The following is a 20,046-nucleotide window of genomic DNA, read 5'->3' as shown; positions in this document are numbered from 1 at the left end:
GGGCAAGGATTCTTACGATCGACCCTATCGATGCCTCTCATCATTTTGTACATTTCTATCTGATCCCCCCCCCTTCCCCCTCAGCCTCCTCTGCTCCAGGAACAAACCCGGCCCATCCAGTCTCTCCTCGGCGCTGAAACGTTCCATCCCAGGCAACATCCTGGGGAATTTCCTCTGCACTCCATCCGGGGCAATTAGGTCCTTCCGATGGTGTGGCGACCAGAACTGCTCACAACATCCCATCTGTGGCCTAACCAACGTTTTGTAAAGTTGTGCCAAGACCTCCCTGCCCCTATATTCTGTGCCCCGGCTCATGAAGACAAGCATTCCGTATGCCTTCTTCACCACCCTGTCTACCTGTGCTGCCACCTTCGGGGATCCAGGGTCCTTTTGTTACTGAATATTCCCTGGGTGCCTACCGTGTATTGTAGGTTTATTTCTCTATTTGTAAATAGTCCCGGCATGATCAGTTCAAATATTTGTTGTTAAGAGGCTAAGCTTCATTTTTGAAGATATATGATTTGTCATCTTTCAACCGATTGGACAGTTTGCAATTTGAACTGAGACACTGCTTAAAAATGCAAGGCCGCATTTCAGGGTGAAGATGAGAAACAAACACATCCCCCTCAGGGGAGTGTGAAGAGAGGGGCATTTTCTATAATCCAGACGCTCGTCGAAACCTGGAACTGTCCAAGGCAGAGGCATTTAAAATGCAAAGTACTGGATATTGAAACAATCGCTGCCACAGACAGACCCACCCAAGACCTCCTGGGAATACACAATGGATGAAATATTTCGAAGGCAAGGCTGCCTGTCACTGGAGAGAGATTGCAAGTGACACAGGTGGTATCCGAGAGTCTTCAACAGGGAAACACGTTGAAGGTTGCTCTCTCTCTACCTCTCTCTTTTGGGAAAAGCATACCACGCAGTTCGAGAGGCCAACTCCAGCAGAAACCAACCAGTGAACCAAAGTCTCATAATAATTGCAACATCTTCCACAGCTGACCACACCCAAGAAAGCAGCTGACCCAAACCAGCCGCCGTGTTTAAAATCTACGCCTCAAGGACAATCAAAGGGCACTTAATTGAATATTCTTTTACGTTTTCTTATTAGATTCTAATTCCCCTTATTTCTGATAGCCACATATATGAGTGTGTGTGTGTGTGTTTTTGTCTGTGTGTGTGTTTTTGTGAGTGTGTGTGAGCTAACACTGTGTGAGTATGTGTGCGAGTGTATTTGTGTGAGTGTGTGTGAATGTGTATGGCTGTGTATGCATGTGTGTGAATGTGAGTGTGTTTGTGTGCGTCTGGTTGTGCGTGCGTGTGAGTGTGTCTGAATTCAGTGAATCTTAATGTGAGTCTGTGCAAGAGGCAAGGGTTTATGAGTATGTGTATATGTGAGTGGGTGTGTCAGTGTGTGTGAGTATGTGTTTGCATATGAGTGTAAATGTGTTTGTGTATGTGCGTGTATGAGTGTGTGTGTATGAGTGTGTGTGTGCGCCTGTGTATAAGTGTGTGAGCGTGTGCATGTTTGTGTGTGAGTTTGTGTGTGTATGCGTGTGAGAGTGAGTGTGTGCGAGTGAAGCGGGGTGGGTGTGTGAAAAAAGGGATGAGTGAGTTAGCAAGAGAGGGGTGAATGTGTGAAAGAGGGAGCGTGAGTGTGTGAGTGAGGGAGGGGTGAGTGTTTGTGAGAGAGAGGGTGAGTGTGTGAGAGAGGGGATGAGTGTGTGAGAGAGGGGTGAGTGTGTGAGTGAGAGGGAGGGGTGAGTGTATGAGAGAGAGGGGTGAATGTGTGAGTGAGAGAGGGGTGAGTGTGTGAGTGAGAGAGGGGTGAGTGAGTGAGAGAGAGGGGTGAGTGTGTGAGAGAGAGGGGTGAGTGTGTGAGTGAGGGAGGGGTGAGTGTGTGATTCAGAGAGGGAGGGGTGAGTGTGTGAGAGAGAGGGGTGAGTGTGTGAGAGAGAGGGGTGAGTGTGTGAGTGAGAGAGGGGTGAGTGTGTGATTCAGAGAGGGAGGGGTGAGTGTGTGAGAGAGAGGGGTGAGTGTATGAGAGAGAGGGGTGAGTGTGTGAGAGGGGTGAATGTGTGAGTGAGAGAGGGGTGAATGTGTGAGTGAGAGAGGGGTGAGTGTGTGAGTGAGAGAGGGGTGAGTGTGTGAGTGAGAGGGGTCAGTGTGTGAGAGAGAGGGGTGAATGTGTGAGTGAGAGAGGGGTGAGTGTGTGATTCAGAGAGGGAGGGGTGAGTGTGTGAGAGAGAGGGGTGAGTGTGTGAGTGAGAGAGGGATGAGTGTGTGACTGAGAGAGGGGTGAGTGTGTGAGAGAGGGTTGAGTGTGTGAGTGAGAGAGGGGTGAGTGTGTGAGAGAGGGGTGAGTGTGTGATTCAGAGAGGGAGGGGTGAGTGTGTGAGAGAGAGGGGTGAGTGTGTGAGTGAGAGAGGGATGAGTGTGTGAGTGAGAGAGGGGTGAGTGTGTGAGAGAGGGGTGAGTGTGTGATTCAGAGAGGGAGGGGTGAGTGTGTGAGAGAGAGGGGTGAGTGTATGAGAGAGAGGGGTGAATGTGTGAGTGAGAGAGGGGTGAATGTGTGAGTGAGAGAGGGGTGAGTGTATGAGTAAGAGAGGGATGAGTGTGTGAGTGAGAGAGGGGTGACTGTGTGAGTAAGAGAGGGGATGACAGTGTGAGTGAGTGGCATGTGTGTGAATGTGAGAGAGAGAGGGGAATTCCTGTGTGAGGGGGAGAGGTGAGTTTATGTGTATATATGTGACGGAGAGAGAGGTGTGTGTGTCTGAGTATCAGCTTCCCAGCATCATTGCTCCCGTTAAAAAATATATAAATATACTCCATAAGAAGACTTTTTAATTATTACCAGAGCGACCCACTCCTGAAGTGGGTACTACTTTCAAGGGTTAATAAAGATTATTATTATTATGTTAAGGGGCCATTGAAAGGGTGGCTGGGTCAGGGATTAATTTGTGGGGGTTCATGTAGCTGGTGAATATATTTGCGACTGTGCCTCTCTTCCTAATTCCTCAGAGATGTAGCGATCGGGCGAGGAAAGACGTGTTTACATTTGATTTCAGTATTTGCATCTATTCCGTGGCAAAAAAGGGGGTGTCAATATTCTGAGACAGTTTGGGGTTCCCCGATGCTCTGGGGGTTCCGCGGTTCGAAACCGCAGTAGATTACACCTCCTGGTGCATTTCGACAGCAGGATCTAAATACATTCACAAAGTGTTCCTCTTGCCCCAGGTGAGACACTAGCCACCCCCGCAGAAGTGATGATGGCGGTAGGCGTGTTGGGTTGAGTCTTATTTTGCCGATTTATCTTCCCAACCCACTGCGGCAATAATTCCAGGTCAATACATCTTTTAAAAAATTAATTTCTAGATTGAAGCTGGCTATCCATAATTGCCCCTTGAGCAGGTGGTGGTGAGGCGCCTCCTTGAGCCGCTGCAGCCCGTGTGGTGTAGGTACACCTGCAGTGCTGTTAGGGCGGGTGTTCCAGGAATTTGCTCCGGTGGCAGTGAAGGAACGGCCGGTATGTTTCCAAGTCAGGGTGGTGAAGGGTCAGTTACGAGAGGGACACAAGCTCAAGGTGAGGGGCAGGAGGTTTTGGGGGGATTTTACCCAGAGGGTGGTGACGGTCTGGAACGCTGTGCCTGGGAGGGTGGTAGAGGCGGGTTGCCTCACATCCTTTAAAAAGTATCTAGATGAGCACTGGGCACGTCTCGACATTCAAGGCTATGGGCCAAGTGCTGGCAAATGGGATTAGGTGGGCAGGTCAGGTGTTTTTCATGCATCGGTGCAGGCTCGATGGGCCGAAGGGCCTCTTTTGTGCTGTATCATTCTGTGATTCTGATTCTGTGAGTCTATGAGTGGCTTGGAGGGGAACCTCCAGGTTGTGGTGTTCCCATGTGCCTGCCGCCCTGGTCCTTTCTAGATAATGTTATGGGCCATGGCTTCGAAACTCCAAAGTGTAATATGAAGCTCGCCTGACCTATAACGTTTATGTTGAATTTGGCTAGAATGAGCACAAGAACCTTCACTTCAGGTGTGATTCATCAGACTATCAAAACAAGGTTTATTATAAGAGTGTAGTTAACATATATAAAACGCTTATCAAGAATTTACTATCAATTACAAACATGAAAAAACACACAACAGCTTCAGTAATCTATGTACATAACTACATAACTCTTAATGAATGCCCCTTAGTAACTGTTCCAATTCAATACAAAATCCAACAAACCAAAACGCCTTTGAAGGGTGTGTCCTAGCAGACTGTAATCTTAGTTGAATGGGACTGGTCCTTTCCCTGAGATTCTGGTGCAGCCTCCAACCAGCAGATTCAAAACTCCTTCCGGAAAGCAACTCCATCTTTAAAGTTACCAAGACAGTTTGCCACACCCAATGTGCTTTCATTTCACTGGAACGCCTTTAAAATGAAAACAGAGAAAAACAGGGGGCGGGATTCTCCCGTACCCGACGGGGTGGGGGGGGTCCCGGTGGGACAGAGTGGCATGAACCACTCCGGCGCCGGCCCGCCCAAAAGGTGCGGAATCCTCCGCCACGCCAGCCGGGGCCGAAGGGACTCCTCCGGCCAGCGAGAGACCGCGCGTGCGTGGGAGCGTCAGCGGCTGTTGACACCATCCCCGCTCATGCACGGGGGGAGGTTCACCTACGCGTCGGCCATTGCGGAGGCTGACATGGCCGACACGTAGGAAAAGTGTTCCCCCACGGCGCAGGCCCGCCCGCGGATCGGTGGGCCCCGATCGCGGGCCAGGCCACCGTGGGGGCACCCCCCCCGGGGCCAGATCGCCCTGCGCCGCCCCCCCCAGGATCCCGGAGCCCGCCCACGCCGCCAGGTCCCGCTGGTAAGGGACCTAGTCTGATTTACATCGGCGGGATTGGCAAAGAACCAGCGGGACTTCGGCCCATTGCAGGCCGGAGAATCGCCGGGGGGGAGCTGCGAGCGCCTACCGACTGGCGCGGCGCGATTCCCGCCCCCGCCGAATCTCCGGTGCCGGAGATTTCGGCGGACGGTGGAGGGGGGGTTCATGCTGCCCCCAGCAATTCTCTGACCCAGCGGGGGGGGGGGGGGGGGGTCGGAGAATCCCGCCCAGGAAAACACAGCGTCTTTCTTCTGCAGTCCAAAGCAACAACCGAAACTGAAACCAAAACATTAAAAACCTCTGTCAGCTGACAGCCACAGCCCAGCTCCGCCCACGAATGACATCACTGAAGCCGTGTTACAAGCCATGTCATCAGACAAAACCTTTCTTAAAGGGACAATCACATGACAATGGTCACGGTTAAGGATTTGGAAGGTGCTGCCGGAGGAGCCATGTGATAATAATCTTTATTAGTGTCACATGTAGGCTTACATTAACACTGCAATGAAGTTACTGTGAAAAGCCCCTAGTCGCCACACTCCGGCGCCTGTTTGGGTATACAAAGGGAGAATTCAGAATGTCCAATTCACCTAACAAGCACGTCTTTCAGGACTTATGGGAGGAAACTGGAGCACCCGGACGAAACCCACGCAGACACGGGGACAACGTGCAGACTCTGCACAGACGGTGACCTAAGCCGGGAATCAAACCCGGGTCCCGGGCCTTGGTGAGTTCCTGCCATGCATCTTGTAGATGGTACACACAGCTGAGGTCACATCAGCACTGAGCGCAGCTTTATGGTTGATGTACAACAGCAATGCCAGCGTGGAAGATAATTCAGTTCTAAGCTACCGGTTTCACAAGCAAGGATGAGAAACGTGCAGCAGATCCATCCATGTTTCATCGACGGATGTGACTTATAAGGGCAGGCGAGACGGGGAAACCTTTGCTGGGCCATTTTTCTCATGCAATGTTAGCGAGAAGTGTTGGATCAGCAGCACAGTTGGATTTTGCACGCACAGTCATAAATTTTGTATTTACGAGGAAGATACACAAACACATGAGGGAATGCGAAATAGATTAAAGAATATTATTACTGATAAGGTGAGACAAAAAGCAGTGGGAGCGAGCTTGTGTGAAGCAGAAAGACTGGTTTTCACCAGCTGGGTTGACTGCCTGTTTTCTGTCCTGTACTTTCCACGTACATCCATGTCATTTTAAAATAGGAAGATATTTAATTCAACGTCGCTTCAAGAAGAGGAGGTGAAACAAGAGGTTTTGATGTCCGTATTGTTGTTGCAATCCCTCCGAAACGCCTATATTTAGTAAGATTAGGGTCGAAGAAATCCCCTTTGCTCAGTCCACGCAGCAATGATTCCACTCTGCAGTCTGCGCATGCCGATTGCCCGAAGCTGCTAAAGGGCTTAGCAAAGTCAGAAGATCGAGGGGATTAGAGGTTTTGGATTGACAGCGCTGTGCTCCCGCTGGCTGGCTCGTCAGACGGGCCTACAGACGTCAGTGTGGGAGGTTGACGTCACCCAGACGCCAAAGGTGGCAGCAATCCCGAGACTAGAGCGAGGCGATGCACAGCCCACGCTTCAAGCTAATTGGCTTGAAGCGAACATTCTGTCAGATTTGTGGCAAAGCTCTGCAGCAGAGCTCTGTGCAGGCAGCCGGAATTGAAAAACGCACCTTCGGAATGATCCTGCAGGTTATAAGGGTCCGTGTCGCTATGCAAAAACGTCTTTGCGGAAATCTAACTGCATTCACAGGTGGAGCTGATATGTTTAACATTGATCAACATCTGATCCAGCTGCAATGCAGAAAATCAATGATCAAGCCAGGGCCGAAGCAACAGTCTGTTAGAATTGCACTGTTAGGATCTAAAATCTTAACATGGTATTAATATGGCTGCCAACTCTGGTTGGTTGCATTCCTTGAGGGCGTCTCCGAACAGACGCCATAATGTCCTGTCCCCATGCTCCGATTGTTCATCGCCTGACCTGTCCGCATATTGTGGAAAGCAACATGTTGTGATTTGCCTTTAAGGGATATCAACTTGACATCTTTAGGAAGGGTCTCCATAAGGACCCAGTCTTAGTTTCACTTCTCCTTTGAGCAGAGCACACACACACACACAGCTCTGATGTCTTCAATCCATGGCATCCCTACAGTGCAGAAGGAGGCCATTTGGCCCACTGACCCTTTGTTGTTTGTAGTATATATAACTGATTTGGAGCAAAGTGCAACAGGTCTGATCAGTAAGTCTGCGGACGCCACAAAGGTTGGTTGAATTGCGGATAGCGATGAGGACTGTCAGAGGATACAGCAGGGTTTAGATCGTTTGGAGACTTGGGCGGAGAGATGGCAGATGGAGTTTAATTCGGACAAATGTTAGGTGATGTATTTTGGAAGGTCCAATACAGGTAGGGAATATACAGAGAATGGTAGAACCCTTTGGAGTATTGACAGACATAGGGATCTGGATGTACAGGTCCACAGGCCACTGAAAGTGAAAATGCAGGTGGATAAGGTAGTCAAGAAGGCAGACGGCAAGCTTGCCTTCATCGCTGAGCCTCCGAGTATTAAAATTGGAAAGTCATTCTGCAGCTGTATAGAACCTTAGTTAGGCCACACTTGGGAATATTGCGCACAATTCTGGCCACCACACTACCAGAAGGATGTGGAGGCTTTGGAGAGGGTACAGAGGAGGTTTACCAGGATGCTGCCTGGACTGGAGGGCATTAGCTATGAGGAGAGATTGGATAAACTCAGATTTTTCGATTCGAACGACGGAGGTTGAGGGGCGACCTGATAGAGGTCTACAAAATTATGAGGGGCATGGACAGAGTGGATAGTCAGAAGCTTTTTCCCCGGGTAGTGGGCAGCACAGTAGCATGGTGGTTAGCATAAATGCTTCACAGCTTCAGGGTCCCAGGTTCAGTTCCCGGCTGGGTCACTGTCTGTGCGGAGTCTGCACGTCCTCCCCGTGTGTGCGTGGGTTTCCTCCGGGTGCTCCGGTTTCCTCCCACAGTCCAAAGATGTGCGGGTTAGGTGGATTGGCCATGCTAAATTGCCCGTAGTGTCCTGAAAAGTAAGGTGGGGAGGGTTGTTGGGTTACGGGTATAGGGTGGATACGTGGGTTTGAGTAGGGTGATCATTGCTCGGCACAACATTGAGGGCCGATGGGCCTGATCTGTGCTGTACTGTTCTATGTTCTATGTAGAAGAGTCAATTATTAGGGAACATGGGTTTAAGGTGCGAGGGGCAAAGTTTAGAGGAGATGTGCGAGGAAAGATTTTTACACAGAGGGTAGTGAGTGCCTGGAACTCGCTGCCGGAGGAGGCGGTGGAAGCAGGGACGATAGTGACGTTTAAGGGGCATCTTGACAAATACATGAATAGGATGGGAATAGAGGGATACGGACCCCGGAAGTGTAGAAGGTTTTAGGTTAGAAGGGGCAGCATGGTCGGCGCAGGCTTGGAGGGCCGAAGGGCCTGTTCCTGTGCTGTACTTTTCTTTGTTCTTTGACCCTACAAAAGACTACCCTACCTAGGCCCATGCCCCTGCCCCATCCCCGTAACTCCACCTAACCTGCACATCTTTGGATTGTGGGAGGAAACCGGAGCACCCGGAGGAAACCCATGCACACACGGGGAGAAAGCCCAGAGTGATTCTCTGGCTTTAAGGGGGCTAGCAGGGACTCGGAATAGTCCTCGTAGCTCCGGTTGCCGATACGGAGCCCTGCATTCTGGCCGCGGGTCCGTGCGCGCGGGGCTGCCTGTGGTGGCGGCCCTGCGCAACATGGCGGACCCACACAGCGGGCCGACCCCCATAATATAGGTCCCTCCCCAGATCGTGCGCGCCCGCCGATCGGTGGCCCCGATTGTGATCCTAGCCGTCCTGGAGGACCCTCCCCCCCCCGGTGACGGATCCTCCCGCCCTATATGTCTGCTGAAGCTGTGATTAAGGGGTTAACAGCTAGGCAGGCTGTGATGTCACCCATGGGAGGAGCTGGGTCTAGTTTTTAGTTTCGTTTTCAGCCCTGCCCCGGGCAAAGCTGGTCTCAGAATGAATATTGACTAGAATGTCAGGGAGAACGCGTGTTCTTTTTCACGGTAGTGCCTCTTACTTTGACACCCACCTCAGAAAGCTGACAGTCCTCAGTTGATGATGTGGAGATGCCGGCGTCCTCAGTTCGGCATCGTGAAGGAGAGCCTTGCTGTCGGACCAGCATTTTCCCAGCGCTGTAGCGGAGCTCAGGCCCAGAGCTTCTGCTCAAGCTTCTGGAGTGAGGAGCGGGCCAGTGGTATCGGACTCTGTGATGAGTGCGTCACCTATTGAGCCACATGATACCCCTGTAAGAGTAGTCAAGCATCTGCCATACACTCCAGTGCTAGACAAATCACCACGGTGCTCATCTTTCAAGCCATTGGGGCCTTCCAGGCAGCCGCAGGGTAAAAGCAGAGAGGTCACGGGGAGATCCCCCTGAGTGGGCAGATAGGGCCTCAGTATAATGCCACCTCAGAACGACAGCACCTCATGACCCCACTGGACCCTCTGCCTGGGCTTTGGGCTGAAGTGCTGCAGTGTAGAAGGTGGTGTCTTTTGGACATGACATTAAACTAAGGTAGGTTCTTTACTCAGAGAGTGGTTCGGGTGTGGAATGGACTGCCTGCTGTGATAGCAGATCGGACACTTTAGGAACTTTTAAGCGGTTATTGGACAGGCACATGGAGCACACCAGAATGACAGGGAATGGGATAGCTTGATCTTGGTTTCGGACAAAGCTCGGCACAACATCGAGGGCCGAAGGGCCTGTTCTGTGCTGTACTGTTCTATGTTAAGGTCCTATCTCCCTACTGCCCTGACTAATATTCATCCTTCAATACAGCACTGCTCGCCATTCTGTTCCGCAAGTTAAAAATAGGGCCCCCCCCCCAGGGGGACGGTTATAAATGTTGGTTGGATTCGCGGGCAGATCCCTTTTCCCTTTTGCCAGCTCTCATTCCCCCCAATCCATCAACTCCGGAAAAGGGCAGGAGTGCGGCCAATGGCATCGGGACTCCCACCTTCACTGGGTGAGGGCAGCGACGGGCTACGCTGAGAAGTTCCTTCCTGGATGGACAGCCTGCCGACACGCATTCCCTCGGCAAAGGACAAATCACTGGAGTGAGACGCCAGCGGGTGACTGCCACGACTGGACGTCAGTGTAGATTAACCATGGCTCAGTTGGCATCACTCTCGCTTAAGTCAGAAAATTGTGCATTTAAGTTCCACGCCAGAGAGACCAGTGCAGTATCATAGAATTTACAGTGCAGAAGGAGGCCGGTCGGCCCATCGAATCTGCACCGCTTTTGCAAAGAGCACCCCACACCTCCACCCTGTCCCTGCAACCCAGTAACCCCACCTAACCTAAGGGCAATTTTAGCGTGGCCAATCCACCTAACCTGAGCGCCCGGAGGAAACGCACGCAGACACGGGGAGAACACGCAAACTCCGCACAGACAGTGACCCAAGCCGGGAATCGAATCTGGTTCCCTGGAGCTGTGAAACAACTGTGCTAACCACTGTGCTACCGTGCCACCCAAGTATTGAAGGAGTGCTACGCTGTTGACGGCGCTATCTATTAGTTGAGAGGTCAAACCACTCTGAAGAAGAGGCACACGGGGCGGGATTCTGAGGCTAAGTATTGGCGCCGTCGTAAACGGCGTCCCGTTTCTCAATGGCGTCAACATGGCCTCAGGCGCAGCGATTCTGACCCCTACAGGGGCCAGCACTGCACTGGAGTGACCCAAGCTGACATGTGCAGTGGGCCCCTCCTCCGCGCCGGCCCCGGCGCAACATGGCGTAGGGCTACAGGGGCCGGCACGGAACAAACGAGGCCCCCAGCCCGAGAGTACGGCCCGCCGATCGGTAGGCCTTGATCGCGGGCCAGGCCACAGCGGAGGCCCCCTGGGCCAGGCCACAGCGGAGGCCCCCCCCCCCCGAGCTCGGACCCCCCTCCACCCCCCTAACCAGGCTGCCCCCGGATAATTGGACGGCGGGGTCCCGCCGGGTAAGAGCAGGTATGAACGGCACCGGCGAGACTTGGCTTTTTTTGCGTGGCCGCTCGGCATATCCCGGGCGGAGAATCGCCGGGGGGGGGGGGGGGCCGTAGAGCGTCCCCCGACTGGCGCCACGCTCTCTGGAGAATCGGCGGACCGGCATCGGGGCGGCATGGCGCGATTCGCGCCCGTCCCGCCGATTCCCCAGCCCGGCCCCAGGGTGAGAGAATCCCGCCCATGGACTGTAAATATTGACTTTGTCTCTCTCTCTCCCTCTCTCTGCACAGATGCTGCCAGGCCTGCTGAGTTTAACCAGCATTTTCTCTATTTATTATGTTAAATCAAAATCCAGGCTGGATAATACATTGCAGGACATTTTAAGAAGGGTGTCCTGGCCCACATTCAGCCCTCACGAGGGGATTTAAGTACAAGGGCGAGATTCTCTGGCCCACACAGAAGAAGTACAACAACTAGATTAATCCCAGGGATGGTTGCATGAGGAGAGAGGCCCTCGATGTTGTGCCGAGCAATGATCACCCTACTTAAACCCACGTAACCCGTATACCCGCAACCCAACAATCCCCCCATTAACCTTACACTACGGGCAATTTAGCATGGCCAATCCACCTAACCCGCACATCTTTGGACTGTGGGAGGAAACCGGAGCACCCGGAGGAAACCCACGCACACACGGGGAGGACGTGCAGACTCCACACAGACAGTGACCCAGCCGGGAATCGAACCTGGGACCCTGGAGCTGTGAAGCATTGATGCTAACCACCATGCTACCGTGAGGCCCCCAAATGATTTCCCATTGAATCCGTTCCACACCACCGGAAAACTCGGGGCAGGGTGGGTGTCGTCGGCGGGATCGCTGGAGGATTTCAGCCCAAGAGTAATGTTGTTTTGCTGCAGTTATAAAGAGCCTTAGTGAGGCCTCACCTGGAGTATTGTGCACAGTTTTGGTTCCTGTTTCTAAGGAGGGATCTACTTGCCACAGAAGAAGTACAACAACTAGATTAATCCCAGGGATGGTTGCATGAGGAGAGATTCAGGAGACTGGGTCGGTACTAAAATCCATTGAATCCCTACAGTGCAGAAGGAGGCCGTTCAGCCCATCGCGTCAGCACTGACCTTCCGAAGGAGCACTCTACCTAAACCCATTCCCCCGTCCTATCCCCGTAACCCCATGCATTGAACAGAGGCTGATCGTGACAGGTACAAGCTTGGAGGGCTGAAGGGCCTGTTCCTGTGCTGTATTGTCCTTTGGGAGAATGCTGGTAGGTGGAGTTGAAATACCCATCAGCCATGATTGAATGGCGGAGTGGACTTGTTGGGCCGAATGGCCTTACTTCCACTCCTATGTCTTATGGTAAAACAGTCTTTCGATTCTGCTGCCGTTAAAAGAGCAATTGAGAAATTTGGAAACATATGAGCAGCACGGTAGCATGGTGGTTAGCATAAATGCTTCACAGCTCCAGGGTCCCAGGTTCGATTCCCGGCTGGGTCACTGTCTGTGCAGAGTCTGCACGTCCTCCCCGTGTGTGCGTGGGTTTCCTCCGGGTGCTCCGGTTTCCTCCCACAGTCCAAAGATGTGCGGGTTAGGTGGATTGGCCATGCTAAATTGCCCGTAGTGTCCTAAAAAGTAAGGTTAATGGGGGGGTTGTTGGGTTACAGGTATAGGGTGGATACGTGGGTTTGAGTAGGGTGATCATGGCTCGGCACAACATCGAGGGCCGAAGGGCCTGATCTGTGCTGTACTGTTCTATGTTCTAAAACAGATATTTATGTGCAAACAATGGATGTCCATGTCGGACACCAGGGGCCGGAACAAAGACGCTGGCCGGAATTCTCTGCCCTTCAGGCTGGCGGGATCTCCCAGCCCTGACAACGGCGCACCCCCTCCACACGTTTCCAGGCAGCGAGGGGGGGACTCAACAAGAAACTCCGGTGACAACAGCAGGACCAGAAGATCCCGTCGCCTCGCGCGGTAAATCCTGCCCATCAACACTGATGGTGACCAGCAGCCAGGAGTAAGAAATCTGCCACCTAGTGGTGAGCCCGTATTACTCACTCAGGAATCACATGGATTTTCTTCCCTCCTCTCGTGCTCCATAACGACAGGCTTCCACCCTCCGAGCAAAGTGGCCACTCTTCATGCACCGTTGGAATTTAGTACTTCGACTGTGGCCATTCGCACGTCCTTCTAACAATGTCTGGCACTTCCACCAGTGCTATGTTCTCTAACTCGCTCTTGCTGCTCTTTGCAAATGACCTCCTGCCGTCAGCTTTCAGCCTGTCTTTCTCCGTGACCTCACCGCGATCGGGGCCTCACCCTGAGGAAGGAGCTGCGCTCTGAAAGCTAGTGTTTCAAACAAACCTGTTGGACTTTAACCTGGTGTTGGAAGACTTCTTACTGTGCTCACCCCAGTCCAACGCCGGCTTCTCCACATCATTTCCCAATGACAATTCTGCTTCAATCAGACTTCAGTACACACAAATGTCTTTCCTTGCCTCTTGCGTCTTTATCTCCTTCGCGTTCTTTGAGCAAAGCTCCTTCTTGTCTCGCCCAAGTTGAAGAAATATTACTTTTGACAGCTTCGCTGTCAGTATTTCAGGCAACTAACTTTTATCTTTGATCAAAAAAATGGAACACATACACAGTAACGTACGCATTATATTACTGGACTGATAATCCAGGCAATGTGAATTCAGGGGCGAAATTCTCCGACCCCCAGCAGGGTCGGAGAATCGCCTGGGGCCGCCGGAAATCCCGCCCCCGCCGTGGCAGAGATTCTCCGCCACCCGGGAAGTGGCGGGGGCGGGAATCACGCCACTCCGATCGGCGAGGCCCCTGCGGCGATTCTCCGGCCCGCGATGGGCCGAAGTCCCGCCGCTGGGAGGCCTCTCCCGCCGCCGAGGTTTGATCCCGCCTCGGCGGGATCGGCGGCGCGACCGGGCCCCCGGGGTCCTGGGGGGGGGGCGCGGGGCGATCGGACTCCGGGGGGTGCCCCCACGGTGGCCAGGCCCACGATCGGGGACCCCCGCTCAGACTCCGGGCCAGTGCCCTGGGTGCACTCTTTCTCCTCCGCGGCTGCCGCCATGGCGGAAGCGGAAGAGAAACCCACATCGCGCATGCGCCGACCGGCGAAAGCCTTTCGGCCAGCCCCGCTGCCGCTGGTTTTTTGCGCCAGTCTTCTGGTGCCAACCGCTCCGGCGCGGGGCTAACCCCTAAAGGTGCAGAGAATTCCCCACCTTTGGGGAGGCCCCACCCCGGAGTGGTTGGCGCCACTCCCCTACGCCGGGACCCCCCCCGCCCCGCCGGGTAGAACATAGAACATAGAACAGTACAGCACAGAACAGGCCCTTCGGCCCTCAATGTTGTGCCGAGCCATGATCACCCTACTCAAACCCACGTATCCACCCTATACCTGTAACCAAACAACCCCCCCCTAACCTTACTTTTATTAGGACACTACGGGCAATTTAGCATGGCCAATCCACCTAACCCGCACATCTTTGGACTGTGGGAGGAAACCGGAGCACCCGGAGGAAACCCACGCACACAGGGGGAGGACGTGCAGACTCCACACAGACAGTGACCCAGCCGGGAATCGAACCTGGGACCCTGGAGCTGTGAAGCATTTATGCTAACCACCATGCTACCCTGCTAGGGTAGGGGAGAATCCCGCCCCAGTTCTGTCAGGGATATCAATTTGACATCTCTAGGAGGGAAATATCATGTGACCCTGTCTTAGTTTCACTTCTGCTTTGAGCAGAGCACACACACACAGCTCGGATGTTTCAAGCTTTATACCTTTGTTTGACGGTTCCCATGTGTCTAGTCTTAAGAAATGAACCTACAATGTGTTTACCCAACCCTTCTGAGCAATTTCTGCCTTGTAAAGTATAATATCGTTATAATAACATGACAAAATAGTCTCCTCATTACCCAAATGGATAACTCCTGATTGTCAAACTGCCTTTCCCCTTCTCCCGAACCTTAACCAATATTTTTTATTACTAGTAAAAGTGCTAACGTGAAGGAAAAAATTATTATTGCACCTAGGAGTTTTCTCATAACTGTAAATTAGTCTGTAATGCCTGGAGACTCTCGGGAAATTCTGAGGAGTTAGCAACTGCAATGAATGAAGGAAATGTTTATGTATATTGTGTTATGTGTCTGTAGCAGTCAGGTTATTAAAAGGATTTAGATTAATGTATCGCGTGTCTATGTCTGTTGAAGCTGTGATTGAGGTGTTAACAGCTCGGCAGGATGTGATGTTATTCCTGGGAGAGACTGGGCCTGGTTTTAGTTTCATTTTCAGCCCTGCCCTCTGGGATCTGAGGAAAGGAACATAGAACATACAGTGCAGAAGGAGGCCATTCGGCCCATCGAGTCTGCACCGACCCATTTCAGCCCTCACTTCCACCCTATCCCCCGAACCCAAAAACCCCTCCTAACCCTTTTGGACACTAAGGGGCAATTTATCAATCCACCTAACCTGCAAAATCTTTGGACTGTGGGAGGAAACCGGAGCACCTGGAGGAAACCCATGTAGACACGGGGAGAACGTGCAGACTCCACACCGACAGTGACCCAGAGGGGAATCGAACCTGGGACCCTGGCGCTGTGAAGCCACAGTGCTAACCACTGTGCTTCCTTATGGGACACCATTTTTAAATGGCACCCCTATCTCACGACCCCCCCCCCCCGACGCTAGCCCCGGATACCCCCAAAGCCCCAACTCACCTATAAAGGGTCCTTCCCCCCCCCCCCCCCTCCACCTGAACCCTGCCTCAAATGGGCAGAGCACTCCCTTCCTCAGATCAATGCCAGCCTGGCACCGCCCAGAGGCCACTCCGATCCCCTGGGAGACCGCCCCCCCAAATGCTGTTTCATCCGGTTCCCGGTTTGTGGGGACCAGGACTGAAATGTGCCCCCCCCCCAGGTCTCCAAGGAGTTGTGTTTCTCAGACTGACCGAAAGCTTCTCTCCCAAGGACTTTGTGAATAAATCTGTAAGCCACTGAGTGTGAACTTTATTAGTAAGTGGCATTTGACCTGTGCTTGTGTGGACTTTTTAACATTGGAATTGTCGAAGTAGATGGGAAAGTAAGCTCAAAGAACTTCCTTATTTTTTTTAAGAACTGTTTAACAGTTAATTGAAAAACTATTTTCATTTTTATGTTCAATCCTGTGTTAATAATAAAGTCTGTTTTAATTTTATTAAATCCCCATTTGTCAGTGGAGTCACTCCTGGGGGTGTAGTATCCTTCCCTCACAGTTTACACATTGAAATATTGTTTGAGTTTCTCGTTTGGATCCCTGATATAAATTGGGGGTCGGGTCCGGCTGAACAGTTCTCACTGTGGCTTTGAAAGCTTGACTTTAGCTGATTGAAAAAGCTGGTAGTTGTCAAATAAAAGACCCAACTGGGTTCCTCTGGCTGGCCTAGATGTGAATCCAGTCCCATACCGTTGTGGTGCACTTTTAAATGCCCTCTTAAATAGCCTTCCGAGCTATTTAGTTAAGGGTGTGAAATAAGTGCTGGCCTTGTCCCGCAAGTGAAAGTTACCATCAGTGAAGCTGCCTCTAAAGCTTGGATTGCTTTCATGTGCTGAATGGTAGTTTTCCCTTAAGGAATCAATTCTCTTCTCCCCTCAACTGCGTAGGTTTCGCCCCCACAATCCAAAGATGTGCAGGGTAGGTGGATTGACCACGCTAAATTGCCCCTTAATTGGGGGGGGGGGGGGGGGGGGGAGGAATTGGATACTCTAAATTTATTTTTTTAAAGTTACCAATTCTTGGGCAATTTGTGATTAAACTCAAATCCTTGCCCTGGGAGGCCAGGTGCTCATGAGTGAAACTGGTTGGCTCAGAATGTGACAAACATTTGGGTGGGCTGTTGAGAAATCCATGGTAGCTGCTTTGGTTGCATTGAATCCCCACTTGGGATATTTAAAATCGAGAACCAGGTGCCGTGGTTGCTGAGGGTGTGAGAAGAGGTAAGCCGAGTTCCCAGAGGCGCAACCGTGGGCTGTCAGCCGTGCCGCTGACTGGGGAGGGCCTCTGCCAGGGCCGGGGAGGAGTTGTGAGGAACCTCTTTTAAATCCTTGCCTGATCCTGGTTTCCTTTTTAATGCCGGTCCTGCTGGCTGTTTTTAAAACTGCAGACTTTTGGTTTCGAACGGAACCCCCCTTCCTCCCGCAAGCTGCTATTTAAACTGGCCCAAGGACACCCCTTGATGCTTTGTGGCATAGCTCGTGATGCCATTTTGATGGATTTGGCACTTCTAAAAAACCTCTGGGATATTTTCTGTTTTCGATTGGAATTGGTAGGGCCTTTCAGAAGATTCTGGAGCAGGACCCATTTTTGCCGTCAGTTTTTGTTCCGAGAAGGAATTGGGCAGAATCCTGTTACTTATTTCTCCCGGAAATGCTGAAACTTCACTCTCTGATATCTAGGCTGGAGTGAGCAGGTCTGGACACTGTATCAGTTTTGTGAAGTTTAACCTCTGATCAAAAGGTTGCAGACAGTCTCCAGCGAGATCTGTGAAAGCTTATCCTCTGTTTGGAAGGCTGAGGAAGGCACAGTGCCGGCACAGACCCCACCGCCTCCACCTCCATCGGGGTGCCCAATGGCCCCCGTGCTACTCCCTGGGATGGGATTCCAGCCGGAGTGAGCTCCGGGGCACCGCTGTCGCCAGGATCTGCCAGCACTCTCACTCCCCTCCCCACACACTCTCACTCCCCCTCCCCACACTCTCACTCCCCTCCCCACACACTCTCACTCCCCTCCCCACACACTCTCACTCCCCTCCCCTCACACTCTCGCCCCACACACTCTCACTCCCCACACACTCTCACTCCCACACACTCTCACTCCCCTCCCCACACACTCTCACTCCCCTCCCCACACACTTTCACTCCCCTCCCCTCACACTCTCACCCCACACACTCTCACTCCCCACACACTCTCACTCCCCTCCCCACACACTCTCACTCTCCTCCCCACACTCTCACTCCCCTCCCCACACACTCTCACTCCCCTCCCCACACACTCTCACTCCCCTCCCCACACACTCTCACCCCACACACTCTCACTCCCCACACACTCTCACTCCCACACACTGTCACTCCCCTCCCCACACTCTCACTCCCCTCCCCACACTGTCACTCCCCTCCCCTCACACTCTCACCCCACACACTCTCACTCCCCACACACTCTCACTCCCCTCCCCTCACACTCTCACTCCCACACACTGTCACTCCCCTCCCCACACTCTCACTCCCCTCCCCACACACTTTCACTCCCCTCCCCTCACACTCTCACCCCATACACTCTCACTCCCCACACACTCTCACTCCCCTCCCCTCACACTCTCACTCCCACACACTCTCACTCCCCTCCCCACACACTCTCACTCCCCACACACTCTCACTCCCACACACTCTCACTCCCCTCCCCACACACTCTCACTCCCCTCCCCACACACTTTCACTCCCCTCCCCTCACACTCTCACCCCACACACTCTCACTCCCCTCCCCACACACTCTCACTCCCCTCCCACACACTCTCACTCCCCTCCCCACACACTGTCACTCCCCTCCCCACACACTGTCACTCCCCACACACTCTCACTCCCCTCCCCACACACTCTCACTCCCCTCCCCACACACTCTCACTCCCCACCCCACACACTCTCACTCCTCTCCCCACACACTCTCACTCCCCTCCCCACACACTCTCACTCCCCTCCCCACACACTCTCACTCCCCTCCCCACACACTCTCACTCCCCTCCCCACACACTCTGAAAATAAATGAAATGAATGAAATGAAAAAATGAAAATCGCTTATTGTCACGAGTAGGCTTCAATGAAGTTACTGTGAAAAGCCCCTAGTCGCCACATTCCGGCGCCTGTTCGGGGAGGCTGGTAGGGCTCTCACTCCCCTCCCACACACTCTCACTCCCCACACACTCTCACTCCCCTCCCCAAACACTCTCCCTCCCCTCCCCCCCCCCCCGCCCCCTCACTCATACCGCCATGGCGGGCGGTATGGGTGGGGCAGAGTTGGATGCATGGGGATGGATTGGGTTGGTGGGGATGTGAATCCAGCAAGGTGCATGGGGGGGGGGGGGGGGGTGTGTGAGCCATGTCTTGCCTCGGGTGCTACCCGTCCTCACCCATCACTGCCCGTCTGGTGGGGGCCATCATTGGGGTGGGGGTGGGGTCCGGGATGGTGTATCATCTGAACTGCCCTGAGGAGATTGTGCAGTTTCTTCCCGCACTGCTGTCCCCGGAGCCCATGGCGCTGACGGCATCTGCCACTCGCGCCCAGACCTGGTTGACATTGTTGGGTGGCAGCCTCCCTCTCAGACCGGCGAGGGGGGGGCGGGTTGGGGGGGCGGTGAGGAGTGAGAGTGTGTGGGGAGGGGAGTGTGTGGGGAGGGGAGTGAGAGTGTGTGGGGAGGGGAGTGAGAGTGTGTGGGGAGTGAGAGTGAGAGTGTGTGGGAGTGAGAGTGTGTGGGGAGGGGAGTGAGAGTGTGTGGGGAGTGACAGTGTGTGGGGAGGGGAGTGAGAGTGTGGGGGTGGGGAGTGAGAATGTGTGGGGAGGGGAGTGAGAGTGCGTGGGGAGGGGAGTGAGAGTGTGTGGGGTGGGGAGTGAGAGTGTGTGGGGAGGGGAGTGAGAGTGTGTGGGGAGGGGAGTGAGAGTGTGTGGGGTGGGGAGTGAGAGTGTGTGGGGAGGGGAGTGAGAGTGTGTGGGGAGGGGAGTGAGAGTGTGTGGGGAGTGCGAGTGAGAGTGCGTGGGGAGGGGAGTGTGTGGGGAGGGGAGTGAGAATGTGTGGGGAGGGGAGTGAGAGTGTGTGGGGAGGGGAGTGAGAGTGTGTGGGGAGGGGAGTGAGAGTGTGTGGGGAGGGGAGTGAGAGTGTGTGGGGAGTGAGAGTGTGTGGGGAGGGGAGTGAGAGTGTGTGGGGAGGGGAGTGAGAGTGTGTGGGGAGGGGAGTGAGAGTGTGTGGGGAGGGGAGTGAGAGTGCATGGGGAGTGAGAGTGTGTGGGGAGGGGAGTGAGAGTGTGTGGGGAGGGGAGTGAGTGGGGAGTCTGAGTGTGT

Source organism: Scyliorhinus canicula, chromosome 27 (genome assembly GCF_902713615.1).
Source record: "Scyliorhinus canicula chromosome 27, sScyCan1.1, whole genome shotgun sequence".
Lineage (NCBI taxonomy): Eukaryota > Metazoa > Chordata > Chondrichthyes > Carcharhiniformes > Scyliorhinidae > Scyliorhinus > Scyliorhinus canicula.
This window is presented reverse-complemented; position numbering follows the sequence as displayed.